The sequence below is a fragment of the Hippopotamus amphibius genome, chromosome 16, assembly GCF_030028045.1.
Source record: "Hippopotamus amphibius kiboko isolate mHipAmp2 chromosome 16, mHipAmp2.hap2, whole genome shotgun sequence".
In the NCBI taxonomy this organism is placed as follows: Eukaryota; Metazoa; Chordata; class Mammalia; order Artiodactyla; family Hippopotamidae; genus Hippopotamus; species Hippopotamus amphibius.
In genome coordinates this window covers 61,209,583-61,235,231 of record NC_080201.1, presented here as the reverse complement: position 1 = coordinate 61,235,231, position 25,649 = coordinate 61,209,583, and the positions used below count along the sequence as shown (strand labels likewise).

General features: G+C 40.1%; 1 pseudogene; it reads left to right on the top strand.

Annotated features, from left to right (window-relative positions):
• The first annotated feature begins 2,442 nt into the window (after positions 1-2,442).
• On the top strand, positions 2,443-25,123 carry LOC130838156 (zinc finger protein 501-like; annotated as a pseudogene).
• Positions 25,124-25,649: the final 526 nt, after the last annotated feature.

Genomic DNA, 25,649 nt, shown 5'->3' with positions numbered 1-25,649 from the left:
ACTTCCCAATTTCTGTAACACTCCTTCACCCATCTCTCTACCTTTCACATTAGTCACACAGTAAAAATAACCCTTCTTCATCCATTGAACAACTTCCTCAGGTCAAGACCTAAATCAGTATGTTCAATTGTGATGACTCAGAAACCACATCCAGGACAGATGGCTGAATAGGTTTATTGGTTACAGAAGTCACTTCTCCTTAAATCTTCCTTAAGCTTTAAAGGAGTCTTTCTAAACTCCTGATATTTGTTGTAATATTTTGTAATGTACACTGCTTAGCTGGGTGGTCATTCTTAAGAATATGCTGTCTCTGGCTGTAGGTCCTGGTTCTCTCTGTAGTTTCTTGTAAATTGGGGTCATTTCCATAAACTTATTATTATTTTTTTTTTAAAGTAGAGTCATTGTTTAGTCAAAACAACACACAATGGGTAAAATTGCAGTATTGGAGCTCATTTTCTTTTCTTTTTTCTTTTTTTAAGAACTTTTATTGAGATACAGTTAACATACAATAAACTGCATATATTTAGAGCATACAATTTGGTATCCCAATCTCCCAATTCATTCCTCCCCAACCCTGCCCGCTTTCCCCACTTGCTGTCCATATGTTTGTTCTCTACATCTGTGTCTCTATTTCAGACTCAGAAAGAGAAAAACAAGTACCGTATATTAACACATATATGCGGAATATAGAAAAATGGTACAAATCAACCGGTTTGCAAGATGGAAATAGAGACACATTTCCATAAACTTATGAATCTACTTCCCTTAATTGGAAAATCATGATAATTTTCCTCAAGCTTTTTAAAAGAAATTAGCAGTGTTAGATGGCTTTGCATAGTGCATGTTTCATAGTAAAGGCTCAAAAGTTACTTTTGTATAAAAACATAGATTAACATTCTGTCATGTTTATTATGACATTCTTTTGTTTGCATCATATTTGGTATGCTTTTCTGTTGCACTTTGTTCTCAACATTGTTTCTGACCCTATTAATAAATGTAGAGGTGGATCATTCTTTTGTACATATAGTCTGGAGCTAATGAGCTGAATATTTAAAGGCAGTGCATAGAGTGAATTGCTGTATTTGTTGGCTATTCATGTAACTGGAGAATATTTCACTTATTAATATTTAATTTTGATTTACAGATGATAGTCTTTTTCAATGTTTTATGCTTCTTCATATGTACTTTGTTTTATGGGAGGAGTTTAGAAATATATTTTTTGAAAAAAATTGTTTTGTCAAATTCTACATTTTCTGTAGACTATACTTCTTTCCCAATTCTAAACTGCCAGTCATTTGGACTATTCATTACATAAGCTAGTTTTTTATTATTTACTTTTATATTATATTATCTGTCCTTTTCCATTTATTTATTTATAATGCGTGTGCAGAATACATGTAACATACTTTTCTTTGTGTTTATTGGACAGCAGTTGTTATGTGGTTTGTGGTCATGGTGGAAAATGTATTTGGTTTGTTAAGTAACAAAAGTTTCTTTAATGTGTTTTTGTCATAGGTTGTTTGAAACTAGGATGCCCTTAAATTATTAGAATTATCTCTGATCACTTTTTCCTTTAGCATAGAATCCTATTTTCTTTGTGTTTCTAAAAATTGTTAAATCATGGTGGGCAGTTTCTTAACTCTGGTATAAGTACTATAATAGTTTTAGTGTAGTTTCATATATGTAACATGAAAAAGTATTTATGATTTGTTATGAATAGGATACTTATGGCTTTTTATATCTTGTAGATATCTGTGATATACATGTGATCCAGAAATTACAACTAAAAGCAAACACTGATAGAGGAGAAGTATTCCAGACACCGATGTCCCCAAAACATAACTGGAATGAAATGAAACATTTTTACCTCAGAGTCATCCAGGAAAATATTCGAGAATTTGATTCTCAGCAGAGTGATGAGGAAAGAAATTGCAAAGGAATGCCAATAAACCAAAACGATAATCTCACTAAGAGAAATTGACATGGTAGAAATGTTGCAGGAATTGAGCCTATTGAAAATGGGTTTCCATTAAGCTTTCTGGATGAATTGTATATATTTAAAAGTGAAGAGATAAGTGATGAATTTAATCAAGCTGACAAGAGTGTGAAGGGTAGTGTCTCATTTTCACCACTTCAGGGAATTTCCTCTAGTGTCCAAGTGAACATTTCTAATGTGTATGGGAGTAATTATATGCAGTCTTTAATAGTGACCCAAGATCAGAAAGCACAGAGGGAAAGAACTTACAAATGTAATGAGTGTGGCAAAATCTTTCTTCAGGGATCATGCCTCAATAGACATCAGATCACCCATACAGGAAAGAAATCAAGTGTGATGTATGTGGAAAAGTGTTTAGTAAGAATTCATACCTTGTAATTCATCAGAGAATTCATACTGGAGAGAAACCTTACAAATGTAATGAGTGTGGCAAGGTCTTTAGTAGAATGACAGACCTTAGAGTTCATAATCAAATATATACTGGAGAGAAACCTTACAAATGTAATGATTGTGGCAAGGTTTTTCGTCAGAAGGCCACCCTTGCAATTCATCAGAGTAATCATACTGGCAAGAAACCTTACAAATGTTGTGAGTGTGGGAAAGCCTTTTATTATGTCTCACTCCTTAAAAAACATCAGATAATCCATACAGGAGCAAAGCCATATCAATGTGGTGTATGTGGGAAAGTCTTTGGTTGAAATTCGTATCTTTTAGTTCATCAGACAATTCATAGTGGAGAGCGACCTCATAAAAGTAATAAGTGTGGGAAAACCTTTTGTTACGCCTCATTCCTCACATGACATCAGAGAGCCCATACAGGAGCAAAGCCATATCAATGTGATATATGTGGGAAAGTCTTTAGGTGAAATGCACAGCTTTTAGATCATCAGACAATTCATACCAGAGAGAAACCTTATAATTGTAATGAGTGTGGCGTTAGGTCTATAGTTGAAAACATTACCTTTTGCTTCATCAGAAAGTTCATACTAGAGAGAAATCTTTCCAAAATAATGAGTGTTGAAATGACTTTATTACTCATGTTTCTACCCTCACCACACATTAGGTAATAAATACAGGGTAGAAACCATATTCGTGTGATGTATGTGAGAAGGTCTTCATCCAAAATTGACATTTTAGGGCTTCCCTAGTGGTGCAGTGGTTAAGAATCTGCCTGGTAATGCAGGGGACACAGGTTTGGTCCCTGGCCCAGGTAGATCCAACATGTCTTGGAGCAACTAAGCCCATGTGCCACAACTACTGAGCCTGAGCTCTAGAGTCCACGAGTCACAACTACTGAGCCCAAGTGCCACAACTACTGAAACCCATGAGCCTAGAGCTTGTGCTCCACAAGAGAAGCTACCACAATGAGAAGCCTGTGTGCTGCAACTAGAGAAAGCCTGCATGCAGCAACAAAGACCCAACGCAGCCAATAAAAATAAATAAATAAATTTATACAAAATTGACATTTTAAAGTCATGGGAGATTCATGCTGAGTAGAAACCATGCAATGTCATGAGTGTGGCAAAGTCTCACTTACCATCAGATAATCCATACTGGGTGGAAATAATAGAAGTTTCATGAATGTCTCAAAGTGTATAGTCAAAATTCATACCTTAAGCTCTACCAAAGAATTCACAGTGGAGAGAAACTTTACAAATATGAGGGTGGTGAGTGCTTCAGTATACTTTCAAGGGGAACTTACCGTCAGGTGAGGGACTTTAAGCAACAATGTTGGCAGGTTTCCACATCTTAGCTTCATTGAAAAAGTCACACTGGAGGGAAATCGGGTAAATGTATTTAGAATGACCAGGCCTTTAGACAAGGAATTCATTCAACAAGAAATTCATTCTGGAGATTATTACCTCATAAATGCCATGAGTGAGAAAAACCTTTACTTGGGGCTCACATCTCACAAATCATCAGATAACCCATACTGAACAGGACATTGCAGATGTACTGAATGTGGTAAAGCTTTTGGGTTGTGCCTTAAGCTGAGAGTTCACGAAATCCTTCATAGTTATAAATTCAATGAACATGGCCAAGTTTCTTATTATTGCTCACTGGTCACTAGATACCAGAATATTTATCCTGGGGAGAAACCTCACAAATGTAACGTGTGTGGGAAGGATTTTATACAGATCCCACAAGACGGGACATACTGAAGTGATACCTTACAAATGCAATGGGTGTGGCAAAACATTTCCTTGACTCCAAGTATTAGGCAACAGGAAAGTGTCCATTGAAGAGGAAAGCCTACAACCGTGTAAGCAGAGGCTTATCCAGGCCTCACAATGCACTAGACTCCTCAACATACATCTTTGAGAGAAACCACACAAAGCAATATGTGTGCTAAGGCTTGTACCTGAAGATCAAAGCTCTGAAACATAGAGGATTTATTTTGAAGAGCAAAATGTAGTGAGCGTTGTACAAGTTTTCATCAAGCATCCACACTTTTGGTGCAGTGAGTTAATTCATACAGGTAAGAAAATATATGGATATAGTGAACATGGAAACACTTTTAAGGAAAAGTGCATCCTCGGGTGTCACCAGGGAACTCATATTTGGGAGAATCCTTACAAATGTAATGAATTTGGTGAATTTTGTGAGCAATACTTACAACACACCACACATCAGAGAATGTATACCAGGAATAAATACATCTTTAGTTCTCTGAGATAATACATACTGCAGAATTATTATGAGTCATAACATGTTAAAACTTATGAGATGATATTTATACGAGAGGACGAAGGAGATATGATGAATTGGCCCGTTATCCTCAGGGTGAAATACTCAGTTACTTGATCTTACTTGAAAAGGTTACATTGCTTTTTTATGCCTCCCAACCTGATGACTGTAGCCTGTTGAATTTATGCCTTCGTTATGGACCTTTGATGATGGTCTCTGGGAAGGAGTCAGTAAGATGAAGGGGCCAACTTCATTAGGTGTGGCTCCTTCACATCCGTGTTCCCTGGATGTGAAGGAAGGACCCTGAATTATCAAATTCAATAGTGTATGAATTAGCATCAGAGAGCAGCAAAGAATTACGTAAAACTAGGACATGACTCATTGTTATTATGTTCAGGGAGCTCTTCCGTAGCCAGGTCAGTGTGGGTTATAGGACAGTATCTTCTACCAACTGAACTTGAACAGAGCAGGCAGGCCATTAAGGGACTGGGCTTTTCATGGGAGGAAAGTGACAGGTTAACAGGGACTGGATATTGGGTAGATACAATGCAGAGGGAAACATGGTCACTTTCTCCATTGGATGGCAGTAGCATTTGTGTAGATCTATGTTTAATGAAAAATTTTATTATTGGAAATTGAAGAGAGCAGTTACCTTGAGAGGAACATTTATTTAATCACACTTACCGGAATAATATATGTTTCTGTATTTCGCACATTTAACCATTGCCATTATGTTTTGCTACTATTTCATTTTGAATGCATTGTAGGTTTCCTTTTTTTTTTTTTTTTTTTTTCTTTTTTGGCGCACGGGCTTAGTTGCTCCGCGGCATGTGGGATCTTCCTGGAGCAGGCATCGAACCCGTGTCCTCTGCTTTGGCAGGTGGATTCTTAACCACTGCGCCACCTAGGAAGCCCTGGTCTCCTATTTTAATTAATAAAATTTAATCACTTTTATCAACCCTGGATGAATCTTGTTTCTTCCACCAACACAGTTTTAACCCCACCTTGGTACTTTCTAACAGCAGCTAACGATGAAACATTAGGCTGTCAGGGTTAAAAGAATCTATAACAATTTCTTTCCAGTATGGAGTCAAATAACGTACAATTTGGGGATTATATATTCACAATTAGCGTATTTTCTCCACACTCTATTCCAGAATATTCAGATGGCCATCATGCAAACAGCATAGGAGTTTATTACAGGCACTGACTTCTATTAATGTGCAAAAACTTAATAGTAATTTAAAATTAAAGATCCAATTGTTATTGAATAATATATGAGTTGAGCAAGAATTCACATAATAAATAAAGAGGTGCTCCAAGGAGCTGTGCAACATGGAAAGCTTTTTAGGCAGAAACTGGGTGAGATTGAAAAAAAAGTTATGGTAAAAGAAAAGGTTCTTTCAGGCAAGCTTACCTTTTTGGGGGGAAGGAGGACAGAAGTCTTACCCTGTATATTATCTCACTAGTGTTCAGGAAATTCCAGAGTGATTGGTTTATTAAATCTTGGATTGCTTTCTTGAGGAAAAGTGACTCCATCTTGGGAATTTTTTTTTTTTTAAACACTGCCTAACACCTGCCTCCCCATTTATGAATATGCAGTATATGAATGAATTGGGTTGGCCAAAAAGTTCATTCAGGTCTTGCTGCATGTTACTGATATACCTAAACAAACTTTTTGGCCAACCCAATATTTCTTCACATTCTATTTTGTTTCCAAATAAATCTCATGGCATGCAACTTGATTTATATAAAAAGAGGAAAGAGGTAGGATGGGATGTCAGTATTTTATTTGGTGGTGGGGGGTAACATGCAGTGAAGCCCACATTTTGGCAGAAGGTTGTTGCTATTCCCTAGAAGTTTGCTGGTATTCACGAGGAGCAGATGTCTGCATTGGTGATTGTAGTGGCTTTTGTTGATAAGAGAAAATGCAAGATGTTTGGTTCATAAAATCTTACCAACATGGCTAGTTAGAAATATTGTATTTCTACCATAGAAATAGAATAATTGACCTAATAAAGTTCATGAAATTTATCTGAGTCAATGTATCTTTTAAAAAAATGTGCCATATTTTCTTGTATTCATATGTGTGATACACCAGGGCATGCTGCTCATTGGACCTGAAAATATTTGAAATGTTAATTTCCGTATCTAAAATTCATCATGTTTGAATGGATTCTCATGTCTCTATGGGTGAAATGGTTCACGTGTGGGGATGTGATAAAACATACTCTGTAGCAGGTGTTATCTAAGAGATATTGCCATCAAAATATCGAGGGTTGAAATGTACTTACTGCATGGTTGGTAATCTAGTTTTACTTTCTTTTCAACTTTGGGCTTTTTTTCTTTACATATTTATTTATTTATTTAGGCTGTGTTGGGTCTTTGTTGCTGTGCACAGGCTTTCTTTAGATGTGGCTCGAGGTCTCTAGGGCGCAGGCTCAGTAGTTGTAGGGCGCAGGCTCAGTAGTTGTGGTGTATGGGCTTAGTTGCTCCACAGCACCTGGGATCTTCCTGGACCAGGGATCCAACCAGTGTCCCCTGCATTGGCAGGCGGATTCTTAACCACTGCCGCCACAGGGAAGTCCCCTAGTTTTGCTTTCTCTGGGGTTCCTATTAAAGAGAATATACATCCCTACTAAATGCCCTTAGAAATGTTGCAACTTAATTATTCTTTACATGGAAACAAATTCCAATGTCTTCTGGAGAATGTATATTTCACAGCCTCTGTTATCCACACTTGTCAGAACTTTCAAAAATAGAAAACAAAGAGCTAAACTATACTACATCTTGAAAATATACGAAGTAAAATGTTATAATTATTTTCATAACGAAGTCATTTGAGATTACAATCTGTTTAGTTTTTATATACATAAGTATAATTCATAAACAAGTTTTTCTAATAGTTAAATGTAATTTTCACAAGTGTGGAATAGAGCAAGTATTTTAAAGAATAATGCAGTTCTCATAAAAAGAAAACATTTTTTGCGTTTTGTTGCTTTCTCTTCATGGTATCTATATGAAATGATGCATGCTTGCTAAACATTGTGGTACTTATTTCAATATATGTCAGAACATTATGCTGTACACCTTAAAATCGTAGTGATGTATGTTACGTACATCTCGATAAAACTGGGGAGAAAATGTGGTTTTAAAAGGGAAATAAAACACTTTAGCAAAACAGAAAGAACAATGCAATTTATTATAACAATTAAAAAAATTTTTTTAAACCCTCTTAAAAACTCTTTTTAAAGCAGTGGTTAGTTACGGAAATTATCACATGCCTTTGTCCACCAGTCTCAAACTCCAGGGTTTGCCCGACTCTGTGGAACTGAGCAGATTGTGGGGTTTGTTGTCCTGGTTGAATGAGGAATAGAAAGGAAAAGCTCTTATGTAGGGTGTCAGTGTGAAATGGCCCATTCTCCCCAGGGAGGTTTTTGTATTTTTTATTCTAGTTTGTAATACAGAGAGAAGTACAGCTCTTGTTTCCTTAAACTGTTTAAATTAATTCTAATTGCAGGAAATGTTGCCTGATCAAAGAAGCCCACAGCTACCCCTTGAAGACCCAAGTTCCCAACCACAGAATTGCTTGAGCCTCAGGTGCGGGACATGCAAGCAACCTGCTGGCAAAAACAGCTGTTTGTTGAAACCGTTTTTAACTTGTTAGGAGGAAATATCTGTTTCCCACGTCCGTGGGCCCACACATCTGTAAGCTCTTACCTTAAAACTGTTCCAGGGAGTCACTTAAAATGAGCAATTACAAGGTAAGGGGAAGCCCGGTAAGCTTACCCCGCCCCGCCCTCCGCGCTGCCTGGGCGGGCCTGGCCTATCGCCCCGCCCCTCGCCGTTAGCGCCACGCCCAGGGCCCGCCCCCGGAAGTCCCTACTCATCCCTGCAGGCCCGTTTCCTCCGGAAACGCAAGGAGAGTTCACGTGGTGGAGGTCTCACTGCTGGGCTTTTGTTTCTACTTCGTGGTGTGAGTTTGTGCTGTGCTGTCCCCCGTATTCTGCCTTCAGGGTGTTGGGAGCGACTATCGATCTTACACCTCAGCATCTGACCCTCCGGCCGAGTAAGTCCAGGCGTCGCTGTTACAGGTCGGCTCTCTGTTCATTTGGGTTTGGAATCAGTGTGAGGCTGGCCTAGTCTCTTGGCTTTTCTGGCTTCTTTACACGTAGACACCACCTTTCGCGTCGTTTTCCTTCATAAAACCCTTCAGTACCTCCGACCTCGCCATGTAGTTCTCTCTTCTGCGGAGGTGTCTTGTCTGCCCACCCCCCCACCACAAGCCTCACCGTCTTGGCCCCTGGAGGCGGCGCCGCCCGGCTCCCTTTCCGGAAGACGCCGGGTCCTCCGCCTGGTCCTGGGATCCTGGAGAGCCCGCCCCTCTCCTGAGACCCCGCCCCTCTCCTGAGACCACGCCCCCCAGCCCCTCTGTCCTCGCGTCTTCCTCAGGCCCCGGGAAGGCGGTGGCCCGAGAGAGGGTTGGAAGATAGTTCCCAGGCACAAAGCATTTCAGAAGGGAGTGAGTTTACTGAGAACAAAGAGCAGAGTTTAGTGAGGGGCGCTACAGAGACAGTGGTTCGACTTCCTGGCATCCTTTCGTGGGCTTCTAGCCAATTTTTATAGCCTCAAGGCAAAGAAAATTCCTGCTAAGAAAATGGCGTTAATCAATTGGTCAGTGTGCCATAAGGCAAAAGGTGTCCTTAGGTGATTGGCTAGGGTCCTATATGGTGAATACCTTCCCTAATATGGGGTCGGGTTATAGGCTAGCCCAAGTCATATATGAGTCACGGGATGTATGTGACAAAAGTTGCTATGGGGGTCGAGTTAACTACCGAATTTTGTCTTGTGACTTTGGTATAGGGCTCCTCTGTGGAGCCCTATACCTTTAATGGGAAGGGGCGCCTGGCGGAGAGCAAGAAGGTGAGGGAACCCGGGAGACCTGCTCTGCCGTGTGGCTTGCAGTCTCGGGTTTTATGGTGATGGGATTAGTTTCGGGGTTGTCTCTGGCCAATCGCTGACTCAAGGTCCCTTCCGCTGGCGCAGGCAAACGTTCAGCCAAGCTGGATTCCAGCGAGGAGGATTCTGGGGGATTGGTAGGACATGTGGACTGGCCTCTCCTTTCTCCTTTTGACCTTTCCTGTATTCTTCCAGTTGGTGGTGGCTTGTTAGTTTCGTGTTCCTTACCAGGATCTCCTGTCTTAAAATAACTTCTGCAAATTGTTACTGTCGTTGCCTGGCCAGGGCAGGTGGTTTCAGTCAGTGTTTCCCCTAACAGAGCAACTGAGATAGGAATAGAGCAACTGAGATAGAAATAGAATAACTAAGGAGAAAAAGAGGGAGAAACGATGGAAAAGTGGACAGTTGGCCAAGGAGGTTGCAAAGAGACTGTAACATAAAAAAATTGACCCTTGAAAGTCTTGCAGTGTGAGCAAATAAAGAGCTAATTAAAAGAGTGTCTGCAGGGATTGAAGAGCAAAACAGGAAGAGGGGCCCTGGATCTGCGACAGGAGGGGGGATAACAATGTTGAGGCACTTCACACACAGAATGGGGGTGGGGGGTGGGTAGCGATGTAAGAGAGGAACCCTGGCCTTCAGAGCAACATGTGAGCCTGAGAAAAATTAGATTGGAGGAGCAAAGGAAGAAAGTGAACTGGTGAGAGAGTGGGGACAATGGAAGCACAAAAGGGATAGAAGGAGTGTGACCTGGAGGTCAAACTGGGGGCGGTGACTGAAAGAAAGAGGCAGAAATACAGAGATATTCTGGGTAATTAGAAAGCTTGTGGGGGAAAGAGTCATAGGAGGGGAAACAAGTTGCAGAATGGGCAGGTCTGTGTGCTGCTGGAAATAGAGCAGGGACAGCAGTAGAACAGAGGGGAAGAAGAACAGGGAAATAAATGGGGAGAATGGTAAATAGAATGACATGGAAACATAGTAGTGCAGGAAGCGGGGGAAACTGGATGCAGGTGGTTGGTGAGTTGTTTGGATATGAGTGAATAAGTTGTAATATTTTGATTTGTGGCTGTAGGACATGAGAAATATAAAATTTGTTGGCTTAGGTTATACAGATGAGGGTGACAATTGCAAAACTGTCTATAAGGTTTGTGCATGTAGTAATCATTTGTTTCAGAAAATAACATGCATTTGCAATTTCTATTCAGCCAGGGTGCAGTTTCTGGCTCAGACATTTGTGGGTCACCTCTTTCCCTTTTCCTTTTATAGGGTAGAGGTCTGAGGAGAAGTCGGGTAGAAATGACTGTCAACACTTGGTGCCTCTCTGAAGGAACATTGTAAGTGTTGATTTTTGTAGTGGGTTTACTTTTTCTTTCTTGTTTGTTTATATTTAATTATTTAGAGGCTGAACTAAGTCTTAGTGCATTGAATTTCTACTTACCTGTAAATAATTATTAACTTCTGAAAGTAAGGTTTGGTGGCCTTCTATTATCTATGCATATCATTCTTTTCTAAATATGATATCTCCTCAAATGTTTAAAACTTTGACACCAGAATTTTTAAATGAAAAATAATTAACAATTTATTTCCCTTTAAAAATTTTTTGAGGTTTATTTGATCTGTGTGCTTCCTCCTCTTCAACTTACGTATTGGAAAAGTTCCTCAATAAGTAATAAATTTTAGACTAATTTGATGAGTACTTGGGCAAGATGTCAATAATTTTTTTTTTTTTAATATTTATGTATTTATTTGGCATTGCCAGGCCTTAGTTGTAACTTATGGGCTCCTTAGTTGTGGCAGACAGGTTCCTTAGTTGCGGCAGGCATGTGGGATCTAGTTCCCTGACCAGAGATCAAACCCTGGCCCCCTACATTTGGAGTCCTGAGTCTTATCCACTGTGCAACCAGGGAAGTCACGTGAATGATCTTTTATATTAATATTCAAAACCTGAATTGATCAGCCATATATTCCACCTTCTACATTTTATTCCTTTTGTTGTGATCTGTTAAAAATAGTGAGCTATGGGGTGATGATGAAGGTGTTTCCCTCAGGTCCCTCCTGACTCTTCTTTGCAAATGATGAAGGATGGGCTGGATTGACTTAGAAGAACCTTCTTCCAACAGAGCCCTCTATTCATGATGAGGACATTTGCTCAGAGTTCATTTCTAACCTCACCCTTTCAATGTTTCCTGCACCAGCAGCTATGGTTTTGCAATTTTGTATATTTAATAATTTTATTGTAATTTTTCTGGAAAAGAGGAATCGTCTGCTTTGTTATCAGTGTGATCAGACCTTGAAAGAGAGGTTTCTATTGCTCAGACTCACGAAAGATGGTGTTTTAAATGAGACAGATGATAAGGACAAATTTTCCCCACTGGCGCATCAGCTGACCTATTCAAAATTCAGTTACAGCTGGTTCTGTTCAGTTAACTCGCACCTTCTCATAAATGTCTTCTGTTTGGGCCTCAGGGAGCCCACTTGTAACATGGAGATGGGAGACTAGACCAGAAATTCTAATCTGTGGAACACTGACCCCTGAAGTGATTGGCAAATTGGGTGTGTGTCTGTGTGTGGCAGCTCTCTTTGGAGAGAGTGTCCTATTACATTTAGAATTTAAATGGTTTCCAATCCTTCCAGAATGAAAAAGAAAAACAAAAACACTAGGAAGAGGTGGGAATATAGGCTCAGAGTGACAGAGACCATAGTCAGATATCTTCCTGTGCATTAAGTGTAAACATGAAGGCAGTTTATGTGTATCCTGTCACTCAGACGTCTACTGGTTTCCATTTGTCCTCAGGACAGAATCCCGACCCCTCACCGTGGCTGCTCAGCCCTGTCTCATCATCTGGGCCCTGCCAATGTCTCCAGCCTCATCCTGGGACCTGACTCTGTTCTCATGATTCACTCTGCCCCAGTCACACTCAGTTTTTTTGTCTGTTCCCAAAAACCAAAATGTTTTCTGTCTCATCTTAGTTCCTGTTCTTACCATTTTCCTTCAAGTCACCATAGCTCAGGCCCTTTGTCCTTCTTCAGGTCTAGACTCACAGAGAGGTCTCCCCAACCCCTCATGATTATCTCTGTTACATTAACCAGATCTTATTCCCTTTATATCAATCACTGTAATCAGAAAAGCCCTCCTCCATTGATTATTTTGCATCTCTCCTGTTCCCTCCATTGAAGGGAGCACAGTATTCATGTTCCGCCCAGGATGGCTGCTGCATCTCCCTCTGGGCATGTGTTTCGATGCCGGGACTCTGGGTTGGGCTGAGTCATCCTCATGGAAGAGCAAGAGCAAGGAAGTAGGTCAAATTATGTGGATGGTTCCCATATTTGTGATGATCATTTCAACCCTAATTCATTATTACCCCTTGTGGCTCTTGTATTACTCAAGAGCCAAAAGATGTAGGGGCGCCTTTAAAGCCCTATCCATCTGGTGTCCTCACTCGGTGTCCCCTTGTTTAGTCGGCTGTGTCACAACTCTGCTGTTGCCCCAGCTTCTGGGCTTTGCAAATCCTGGTACCATTTACCACCATCTCATGAGCTTGGCCTTCCAGCATTTTATCTGGTCAAGTTCAGGAACAGTGATTTCACTGTGCTAAGGGTGGATAGAAGGTCCAGAACCTAAGGGGACATGAAGGAGGCAACCCTTATAAAATGAGCGTATCTTGTAATTTATTATGAGTGGGGAGAGCGTGAGACAAACCTGGGGACTGTTGGTCTTTTGTGACTTCTTCACTGAACTCGAATGCCTTTGTACCTGGACTCCATAATGACCCCAGTTGCTGGTAGGTTTTCCCAGGAGGGCCAACTTCTTGACCTTCATATGGAATGACCAGTATCTGTGGGTGGCAGATTGTGTGTATTCTTGTTGCAGTGCCATTGCTAAGACATCTTTTTGCCTTTGCCTGTTTCCTCATGGAGGAGAGGTAGAGGACTGGCAAAAGTGGAGGGGAGCCTGTAGGGGTCTTGCATGAGGGATATGGCAGCCAGTTTGGGCATCATGGTGAGTTCAGTGAATGGTGTGTGCACCTGTCCCTTGTGGGCTCGAGGAGTGTGTGGCAGTAGTGGAAGGGGGTGTCTCAGTTCTGCCTGGAGCACTTCGAGGTGGATTTTATGGGTAGTTTTGGTGTGCTTTGTATCATCTGAGGTGCTATGGTGTCAGCTAATGTTCTCTGGGACACAGATGCTGTGACTGAGGTTTCCATGCATTGGTTTAGTTGGGTATTTCATGGTCACACCTGAGGAGAGATGAAGGCAGTGGATTTAGAAAGAGCGAAACATTTTCCTCCAGTATCGTTAGAAAATTGGCCTGAGCTGAGCCCACAGGGATCTTTGGGTGCAGGAGGATGGGTTGAGGGAATGGATAGAGGGTGGCCCACAGCATCTACTCTACGTGCTGACTTTTAGGCCTTGGTTACTGTTAATGAAAATATGATATCTTGTGTCTAGTGGGTCCTTGGGGGCCTTCATATTATTTTTCCTCGAGCATGAGTTAAACTTCGGAATGTTTTCCGGTATTTTACAGGGTGAGCGGATTATAAGGGGCTTCTAGAGATTTTGTGGGACCCCATGAGAATTTGTAAGTTTGAGTTCAGTAATGAAATTATGAGTGTAAGCTTCCTTTGGCAGAAAATTTTCCTTATGGGGCTTCTGCTGGCCATGTCTCTGTTAGCACAATTGAGAGTCCGGTGACGTAGGGAAAGATTGTTCCAGGAAACAGGTCCAGCAACTGCAGTTCAGAGACTCATCCTTGGGAAGCAGTAGCTGCTGCTTTCTTGCTGCCAGGCCAGTGCTGGTTACCCTGCTAACCTCTCGCCATCTGTCCCAAAAGAGGCACAGACACACATACAAACATTACAACAACCTGGGAAACCTTGTACCGTGTTGGCATGAATGTGAGCGATATGGCTTTTATGAAAACATAACGGAGGTTCCTCAATAAATTTAACATAGAACAGACACAATCTGTCAAGCCCGTGTCTGACTAGATACCCTCAGGAAAGGAAATCACTATATGGAGGAAAGTGTCTGCATCCAGGGAGCATTACTGCATCATCACAACAGCCAAGTTGTAGAAAGAGCCACAGTGTCTGGTGACAAATGAGTGATGATGAAATATGTGTGTGTGTGTATAATGATTTTAAAATATATGTAATTCAGCCATAAAAATGACGAAATCTGCCATTTATGACAAACAGATGAAGCTAGAGATCATTAGGCTAGGAAATAAGCCTGACAGAAAATGACACACTTTATATGGGAAACTAGAAATTTCAAGGTCATAGAAGATGAAAAAGGGCAATGTTGGTCAAAGCCTACAAACTTTTGGTTGCAAAGTGCAAAATTCTGGGGATCTAATGTATAGCATGCTGACTTTGCTCCATCCTAGTGCATTAGCATAATATGTACCTGAAAATTGTGATGAGCATATCATTTAATTTTTTTTTCTTTAAGAACTTTTATTGAGATACAATTGACATACAATAAACTGCATATATTTAAAGTGTACAATTTGATTTTTTTTTCTTATTAGTAATGTATATGGGATGAATAGGGAGATTGGGATTGGCATATATACATTACTCATTTTTCTTACCACACAGACACAAAGTGGAAATTGTGCATTGATGGAAGTGTAAATTATTTGATGCTAATAATTATTACATAGTGTATGCATCTGTCAGATAATCACATTGTACTCCTTATATGTGCACCATTTATATTAATCAGTTATACACCTCAATAAAATTGCAAAGGAAGAAGAAGTAGGAGGTGTGCTGGACTTGTCTTCCTCGGAGTGGTGCACATCCCAGGCATTTTCCTTGTATGTTTTGTACCCCTGGATCAGAGAGTGCCCTTCACACAGTTGGAGTGGTGCCTGCACTGCGTCAATAATAGTTAAGCTACCCCAGATGATTCCAGTCTGGATCCATCATGAGCATTGGGACTCTCAATGCTCCCATTCCTGAGGGCTGAGATCTGGGCTGAGGGTGAGGGGCTCTGCTCTGCATGGGGATGGATCAGGGCTGGTCTGTGACCTGAAGGGGATTGTCAGGTGCAGCTGAGGTTCCTGATGCTGTTCTGTATGTGAGGGTCTCACCAGGAGGGGAGTCTGATCTGAAGGAAAGTGTGGGAAAATCCCATAGTTGGTCTCTGTGGGGGAGTTTACTGTCCTGAGTCCCTCCTGTGACAGTGGGCAGCAGAGGACTGTCTGTTCCACATGGTGAGGTCTTCCCTGTGTATGTGGTTGTGGCACAGGAAAGGGGTATGTTGATTCTAAGCATTAAACAGCATATTTTCCACTTTCAAGATCAACAACTGAAGACTCATGTTGTCTAAGCAAGAAGCCTGGAAGAGGTATGAAAGGAGAGGAAAGGAATCAGGAATGGCTGTTTCTCAGGTGAAGTCATTTTCTCTGTTGATTTTTCTGTCTGCCTTTTCTGAAATGCCCTTCTTTGTTCTCGTTAATCTTGTCTGACTCTGAAGCATCCTGCCTGAAACCTGTACATTCATACTCACCCGGGGTCTCCCTCAGCGCCTGTCATCTCCACTTCATCCCATCCACCCATGACCCGGTAACCTGGAACTTGTGAAGAGTCTCCACTGGTCTTAGTCCTGGGCAGGGCTTCACACCCATGAATTTAGACATAGCATCAGTGCTGTTGGGCAGCAGGGCCTGTTTAGGTACACTGTCTCGTCTCTGTAAACCAGGACAAAAGAAGCTGCATGTGGCGGACTTCCTTGGTGGCACAGTGGTTAAGAATCTACCTGCCAGTGTACAGGACTCGGGTTTGAGCCCTGGTCCAGGAAGATCCCACATGCTGTGGAGTAACTTAAGCCCTTGCACTGCAACTACTGAGCCAGTGCTCTAGAGCCCATGAGCCACAACTGCTGAGTCCGCGTGCCACAACTACTGAAGTCGGTGCGCCTAGCGTCCATGCTCCACGACAAAGAGAAGCCACCACAATGAGAAGCCCACACACCACAACGAAGAGTAGCCCCTGCTCGTTGCAACTAGGGAAAGCCCATGGGCAGCAACGAAGACCCAATGTAGCCAATAATAAATAAATTTATTTAAAACAAAACAAAACAAAACAAAACAAAACAAAAGAAGCTGCACATGGAAGTTAGGTATTATATGCATAATACCTAGTAAAACCTGGAAAATAGAGCAGTAAGGGGAAGTTTTTCTCTGTTTTTTAATGTTTATTTATTTATTTTGGTTGGTTGGGTCTTAGTTGTGGTATGCGAACTATAAGTTTGTGCCATGCATGTGGGATCTAGTTCCCTGACCAGGGGTCAAACCCAGGCCCCCTCTGTTGGGACCACCAGGGAAGTCCCAAGGGGAAAGTTTTCTGACTTTTTCTAAGGCAGTGGAACCTAAATGACTGGGTCACTTTTCCTAATATTAATTACTGAGAATGAAATGGAATGGAAATTCAGAAATGAACTTCAGTGATAGTGGGTGTTTTATTGCTACATTAAATTTAAACTATGAAATTGACCTAAATTTCTGACACTTTCATCACCTCCATTCCTCAGAAGTTGCCTTTTTTAAAAAAGTAATTAATTAATTTATCTATTTTTGATTTTGTTGCAGTGCACCAGCTTCTCATTATGGTGGCTTCTCTTGTTGCGGAGCACAGGCTCTAGGTGTGGGCTTCCGTAGCTGCAGCATGTGGGCTCAGTAGTTGTGGCTCACAGATTCTAGAGTGCAGCTCAGTAGTTGTGGTGCACAGGCTTATTTGCTCCCTGGCACGTGGGATCTTCATGGAGCAGGAGTAGAATGCTTAGCCCCTGCATTGGTAGGCGGATTCTTTACCACTGTGCCACCAGAGGAGTCCCAGAAGTTGCCTTTTTACTCTGTGGATTATATATCCTTTTACACACAGAAGATTTTATTTTGTTGCTGTTACAGTTTGAGCTTGATTCTTTTCCTAGTGGATATTAGTTTCTCAGCACCAGTTTTTCTTGAGACTGGCCTTTCCTCTTCGTGTAGTCTTAGCAGTTTTGCCAATTCATATTTCATACTTACCAAGGATGATTTTTGACTTTTCTAATCTATTCCATTGGTGTAGTATCTGTGTTTATGCCAGTACCACATCATCTTAATTACTTTCTAATATGTTTTGAAATCTGAAAGTGATGGCCTCCATCTCCTTTTTCAAGAGCATTTTGGCTGTTAGGGGGTTCCTTGAAATTCCCTGTGAATTTAAGCATGATTTTTTCCTATTACTCCAGATACTGCCATTGAAATTTTGATTTTGATTCCATTGAATCTACAGAACACTTAGTGTAATATGGCCATTGTTAGACTTTTAAGTTTTCCAATCCATGAGTGCAGTGTGTTTTTATTTTTTGTTTCTCCATGGATTTCTCTCAGAATATTAATGATTTTCAGTGTACAAGTCTCACCTCCTTGGCTCACTTTTTTTCCTACGTATTTTATCCCTTTTGATGCCATAGTAAATGGCATCATTCTCTGCTTTTCTGTTGACATTGTGGTCTTTGCCATTTCTGAACTGACAACTCATACCTTAACTCATCTAGGTACGAAATATGGCTCAGTGTGTAAAACATAATATGTAACACCTCGGCATAGACAGCCCATTGCTGAATTTCATTTGTATGCATTTCATGTATTGTCCACAAATATGAAAAATCCACATTAATAGGAGGATATAATTTTATGAAAAAGCATAAGAAATAAAATTTAGAGACATAAAATTTGCTCCAAATACCTTTACATGATCTGTCAGAATTCATACTTCAACTGAATTGTTCCTTACCCCTGTCTCTTCTGATTTGGTGTGAAACTGTGAACTCTCCTCATGTTCCCTTGGGGAAATGTGCTTTCATTTCAGGAACAGTTGACATTCAGGGATGTGGCCATAGAATTTACTCAGGAAGAGTGGGAATGCCTGGACCCTGCTCAGAGGGCCTTGTACAGGGACGTGATGCTGGAGAACTGCAGGAACTTGCTCTCTGTGGGTGAGGATACCTTCCCTCCAGAAATTGGGATCTGCCCTTGGGTATCTTTGTGTTTTCCCTTGTGTGCCTCTTGGGAGCCCCTGATTTCCTTGACTGATCTGAAATGCCTGCTGACTGAGACATGAAAAACTTTGGGATGTGGCATTAGGAGTTTACATTTTTATTTAGTTATTTTCTGGCTTCACTGCACAGCATGGCATGTGGGATTTTAGTTCTCCAACCAAGAATCGAACCCATTTCCCCAGCATCCCTGCATTGGAAGCATGGCGTCTTAACCACTGGACCTCTAGGGAAGTCCTGGTATCAGGAGTTTAAAGCTAACTTTCCTCAGATGATATGCCCACTTCAGGACACATCAGGAGGTATTTCAAGATCTTACATATTTACAAAGTTCATCGGAAACTTTGAGCATACCCACTTTCCTGTTTTCTCCCATGTGTTTTTGAGTTAGGAATTGTAGGAAGTGAACTACATTTCTGCATATTAACTGTTCCCTGTATTCAAAAGAAGGCAAGCAGTGGGTAAGTTTCTGAAATATTTTTCGAGACCCCTCAGTAGTGTCCTCAGTCCTTGGCTGAATAAAGAACCATGATTCTGGAAAAGCAACAGCAAATCACATTTCTTTCTTCTCAGGTGTAGGGATTTCTGTTTATCATCTGAATATTTTACCCATATTGTGTCAAGAGGCAGAGCACTGAGCTGTGGAGACTGACGTGCATGGGCTTGGGGATGTATCACAGTGAGAACACAGGTCAGATCTCAGAAGGGCAGAAGGGAAGCCTCATTATTAATAGTGTTTGGGCAACTCTGCCTTAGTCAGAGAGTTTTAGGGCTGTGTCCTTCAACATGTAAAATGCATTCGTTCACCCTCCAGTAGGACTGCTGCTCATACAGAGACAAAGGCAATGTCTTCCTCTTGATCCACAACACTCGCCATCTGACACCTGTGAACTTGCTGTTACTTGTCTTTGAAGAGCATGAGATGGACTCTTTTATGCAGTCCCTTGCCCTCTTTTCTGTCCTTCCGTGCATGATTCCACTGGATGCTCAGTTCTTAGTCCATGCAGAGAAGAGCGGATGGCTCCAGGGTCCAATTCCTGAACATTTCCTGTTTCCATCTCCATTTGATATTTTTAGGAAGTTTCATCAGAAGATGGGAAAACACTGGCTGCGCTTTGATTCCATCTGGCTCCTCAGAGCCTGCATGGAGCTGCCTCAAGCCGTCTGCTTGTTTAGATCCCTGAGCCATTTCTTCTGTTCTGCTTTTGCCACACAGTGCAGGGATGTGGGTAACAGACATATTGATTGGATATTCTGTTATTGTTACTTACAAAAACTGTTAGGACAGTAGACAGAGAGGTCCTCTTTTCAATCCCCAGTTCCTCATTAGGAGAATATGTGCATCTTTCAGCCAACGAGTTTGGCATCTTTGTTAGTTCACATGGTTTCATCTCAACGGCTATAATATCTTACCCACATATATTGTATATTTTTTGCTCATGTAATGTTCTACCTAGTCAGAGAATGTATACTTTCCTGGTTTCATAGCGTCTGGAATTTTATCCTGCTTCTTTGCTGTGATAATCCACCCTCAGTTAATGCACAGCTTCTGGTAGATTCTCTGTGGCATAGGTTAACTGGGCAACAGAAAATTTCCATGGAGAACATTTTCCCTCACATGTTGTATTATTTTCCTTCTAGGTATAAATCCCTTCATGCTATGTAGTGGAGTGGTCATCATGTTCTTGGATATGAGGTAGAAAGTATCAACAGATCCTGACTGATAAGTCTTTCCATGTGTTTTTCTGATTTTCAGGAATGTCACAAGCCCATGTATCAAAGTTACTAGAATTCCATTTTATCTCCATTCTGAACAACAGTTGTCGTCCCTGGTCTTTTTGATGAGAGCTGTTGGAACAGGCCTGATGTGGTATCTCCTTGTGATTTTTTTTTTTTTTTTGATTAAATTGCTTTCTTCAAAATCCTAGCTGGATTTTTAAAAATAAATTTATTTATTTTATTTATTTATTGGCTGTGTTGGGTCTTCGTTGCTGCACACAGGCTTTCTCTAGTTGCTGAGAGCGGGGCCTACTCTCCATTGTGGTACGTAGGCTCCTCATTGTAGTGGCTTCTCTTGTTGTGGAGCATGGGCTCTAGGCGCGTGGGCTTCAATAGTTGTGGCACACGGGCTCAATAGTTGTGGCTCACGGGCTCTAGAGCACAGGCTCAATAGCTGTGGCGCATGGGCTTAGTTGCTCCATGGCATGTGGGATCTCCCCAGAGCAGGGCTCGAACCCGTGTTCCCTGCGTTGGCAGGTGGATTCCCAACCACTGCGCCACCTAGGAAGTCCTCTCCTTGTGATTTTGATTATCATGCCTCCTGAGGGCACCTCTGGGAATTGGGAGGCTTCCTCCAGTTCAGTCTCAAGGCAATTTAAGAAAGTGCTGCGGAGTCAAAGGCCAGCAATTTGTCATGAACTTTCCTACACTTTTCGGTTTAGTGTTTTCAGGAAAGGCAATTGCTTGGGCAGTACGGCATCTTTACCCGTTTGTAGAGTTTTCCCAAAGGCTGTTAAATTTGTATATAGCTTTAAGCCTGGATTCCTCACGTGTTAATGAGTGCCCGTGGTTTACTTTTGTGCAATCCTGCTGGCATCACTCCTCTTTGGTTTAACTTTTCTTTGAAAAGCTAATGTTAAGAAATGTAATGATATGATTTCTAGTAATTAGAGAGGCAGGCTAATTTTATTGTTTGATAACATGGGGTGTTAGCTTGAACTTTTGATTTACTACAGTCAATACATTTCTTTGTTTAAAGTATATTATGTAGTTAATATTTTAGTAACTTTTTTTGTGTTCACATTCTTTTTTTTTTGTTTTTTTTATAAGCTTACGTATTTATTTTTTGGCTGTGTTGGGTCTTTGTTGCTATGCACAGGCTTTCTCTAGTTGAGGCGAGCAGGGGCTACTCTTCGTTACGGTGCTCAGGCTTCTCTTGTTGTGGAGCATGGACTGTAGGCACATGGGCTTCAGTAGTTGTGACTCGAGGGCTATGGAGTGCAGGCTCAGTAGTTGTGGTGCATGGGCTTAGTTGTTCCATGGCATGTGGGATCTTCCTTGGAAGTAATGAATTTCTCATCTGAATGACCAAGTGTGTATTTCTTATAAATCACAATATCACACCTAAGAATTCTGGTTTTACAGATATGCCCAGGATGTTTGTAAACATTTATCCACATTACCATGCTGTAAAACATTGTCAATAGAAGCGTTTCTTCCTAACAACCAAAACTTTTACCTTTGAGCTAATTTTTATGCATATGTAAAGTTCAGATGATATCTTTTTTTCCCCCACTATAAATAGTCTTTTGAGTAGGACCAGTGTTTCAAAATTATTCTTTCATTTAATTACCTTGGTACTTTAGATGAAAGATTATATTATATATTCTGTTATGTTCATTATACTATCTCTTTGTATTATATCTTGTACACATTATTTTTGCAATTTGTTTCTGACCATATTGTATCTAACCTTAGTTATATAAACTTACAAGTTGCTCACTCTTCATTACATGTATTCTGGAGCCAATGAACGGGATATTTAAGGTCCCTGTATATGTGGGGAGTTGCTCATTTATTGAGTGTTCAGGTAACTGGAGAATGTTTCATTTATTGATTATGAATTTATTTAATTTTGATTTCTAATGGTGGTCTTACAGAATTCTTTATGCTTCTTCATCTGTACATAGTTTTATAGGAGGTTTTTAGGGAAATATTTAGTTTTTTAGAAAAGTGTTTTATTGGGACTTTCCTGGTTGTCTAGTGGGTAAGACACCTTGCTCACAATGCTGGGGGCACAGGTTCAATCCCTGGTTGGGGAGCTAACATCCCGCATGCTGCATTTCCTGCCCAAGGAAAAAAAAAATCAAATTATTCATTTTCTCCATGCAACATTTGTTTCCCAATTCTAAAGTGGCACTTGTAGATTATTCATTACATAAGGTGGTTTTGGTTTATTTACTGTTACATTTTAGGTTTTTTTCGCATTTATTCATGTATAATATGTATGCAGAATATATCTAGATATATACATATATATATATATACACACACACACACACACACATATATATATATATTGTTTAGTATCCTTTTCTCCTCCGTTAAGGAGTACCATTATGTTTACTGATACTTGGTATGTGCTTTGACATCATGGTTGAAAACTACACTTTTTTTTATAGGTAGCAAAAGTTTTACCAATGTGAGTATTTTTGTTATTGGTTGTTTCAAAAAGTGCCCTACAATTATTAGAATTACCTCTGATGACTTTTACTTTAGTAAATAATCATTCCTTTCATGTTCCTATAAATTGAAAGATCATAACTTTGCTTGATATAAGTATTCATTTGGTTTAGTATGATTTATTAAATATGAAACATTTATTCATGAATTATAATGAATATGATACTTATGGTTCTTTATATCTTGTAGATGTCTCTTATATACATGTGATCAGGAAATTACAACTGAAAGCAAACACTGGTAGAGAAGTATTCCAAACAGTGAAGTTGGAAAGACATGAAAGGAATGAAAGGAAACATTTCCTGTATATCCTTAAGGATGTACAGGAAAATATATATCACTTAGAGTCTCAGAAGGGAGATGAAAAGAATTGCAAACAAATACCTGTAACCGATAACCAGAGTCTCACTGAGAAGAGGGATCGACATGTTAAAAATGTTGCAGGAATCAAGCCTATTGAAAATTGGTTGGGATCAAGCTTTTCGGTTGATCTGCATATATTTAAAAGTGACGGAAAAATTGATAAATTTCTGCAAGCTGAGAAGAAAATCAGGAGTAGTGCCTCATTTTCACTACTTGAAGGAACTTCTGGTTGCAAATCAACATTTCTAATAAATATGGGTGTGGTTTGATGCATTCTTTAATAGTGACACAAGAACAGAAAACACACAAGGAAAGATCTTACAAATGTAATCTATGTGGCAAAACCTTCCTTCAGGGATTATACCTACAAAGACATCAGATCATCCATACAGGAGGAACTTACATAAATGTGATGTCTGTGAAAAAGTCTTTATTGACAGTTCATGCCTTGGAAAGCATCAGAGAATTCATACTGGCGAGAAACCTTACAAATGTATTGAATGTGTGAAAATCTTTCATTACAGCTTACAACTTCAAAGATACAAGTTTCTCCATTCAGAAGAGAAAGTGCATAAATGTGATGTGTGTGAAAATGTCTTTACTCGAAATTCATTAATTGCAAAATACCAGAGAAATCATACTAGGGAAAAAGCTTATAAATGTATTGAGTGTGGGAAGTTCTTTAGTCAAAAAGGACACCTTACAAGTCATCAGAGAATTCATACCAGAGAGAAACCTTACAAATGTAATGAGTGTGGTAAGCTCTTTAGTGACAAATCAAACATAACAAGACAGAAAATTCATACGGGAGAGAAGCGTTACAAATGTATTTGGTGTGGTAAGTTCTTTCGTCTAGAAGAATACTTTATAAGTCATCAGAGAATTCATACTAGAGAAAAACATTACAAATGTAATGAGTGTGGGGAAACCCTTTATTATAGATCAAAACTCCATTATCATGAGATAATCTATATAGAAGAGAGATCACATACGTATGTTTCTGGAAAGGTCTTTGATCAAAATTCGTTACTTATAAAACATCAGGGAATTAATACTGGAGAGAAACTGTACAAATGTATTAAGTGTGGCAAGCTCTTTAGTCAAAAAGGTAACCTAACAAGACATCAGAGAATTCATACTGGAGAGAAATCTTACAAATGTACTGAGTGTTGTAAGTTCTTTCGTGAAAAAGCACAACTTTCAAGACATCAGAGAATTCATACTGGGGAGAAACCTTACAAATGTATTTAGCGTGGAAAGCTTTTTAGTAGAAGAACACACCTAACAACATATCAGAGAACTCATACTGGGGAGAAACCTTATAAATGTATTGAGTATGGTAAGTTCTTTCGTGAAAAAGTATACCTTTCAAGACATCAGAGAACTCATACTGGAGAGAAACCTTACACATTCAATGAGTGTGGGAAAAGCTTTCGTTACAGCTCAGGACTTCGTAAACATCAGTTAATGCATTCAGAAGAGAACTTACATATATCTGGTGTGTCTAAAAAAGTCTTTGCTCGCAATTCATCGCAAAACATTGCAGAACATCAGAAAATTAATACTGGAGAGAAACCTTACAAATGCATCGAGTTTGGTAAGCTTGTTAGTCATAAAAGTAACCTAAGAACACATCAGAGAATTCATACAGGAGAGAAACCTTACAAGTGTATTGAGTGTGGTAGGTTCTTTGGTTGAAAAGCACACCTTACAAGACATCAGAGAATTCATACTAGAGAGAAACCTTTCAAATGTAATGAATGTGCCAAGGTCTTTAGTCAAAAATCACAGCTTGTAAATCATCAGAAAATTCATACTGGAGAGAACTGATATAAATGTAATGAGTTTGGCAAAACCTTTTATCACATCTCAGCCCTTACTAAACACCTGAGAATCCATACAGGAGAGAAATTATATAAATGGGGTGAATGTGGCAAAATCTATTCTTCAAATTCAGTCCTGGCAATTCATCAGGCAATTCATAATAGAAATATTTCAAAGGTTATGAGTCTTGAAAACCCTTTAGTGAGAATTCAACCCACACTACAAATCAGGTAATAAATACAGGGGAAGCCATATTTATGTTATATACGTGGGAAGGTCTTCATTCAAAACTGACACTTTAAGGACATACCTGGGAATCCAGTGGTTAAGAAACAAATGTAATGAGTGTGGCAAGAATTTTACCTAGAGATCACAAGATGGGACATACTGGAGTGATACTTTATAAAGAAAATGAAAGGAGTGTGACAGAACCTTTCCTTGAGTTCAAGTGTTAGGCAACAGCAGTGAGTTCATTGAAGAGAAAATCTTCACATGTATGAGCAGAGGCTTTATCCAGGCCTCACAATGCACT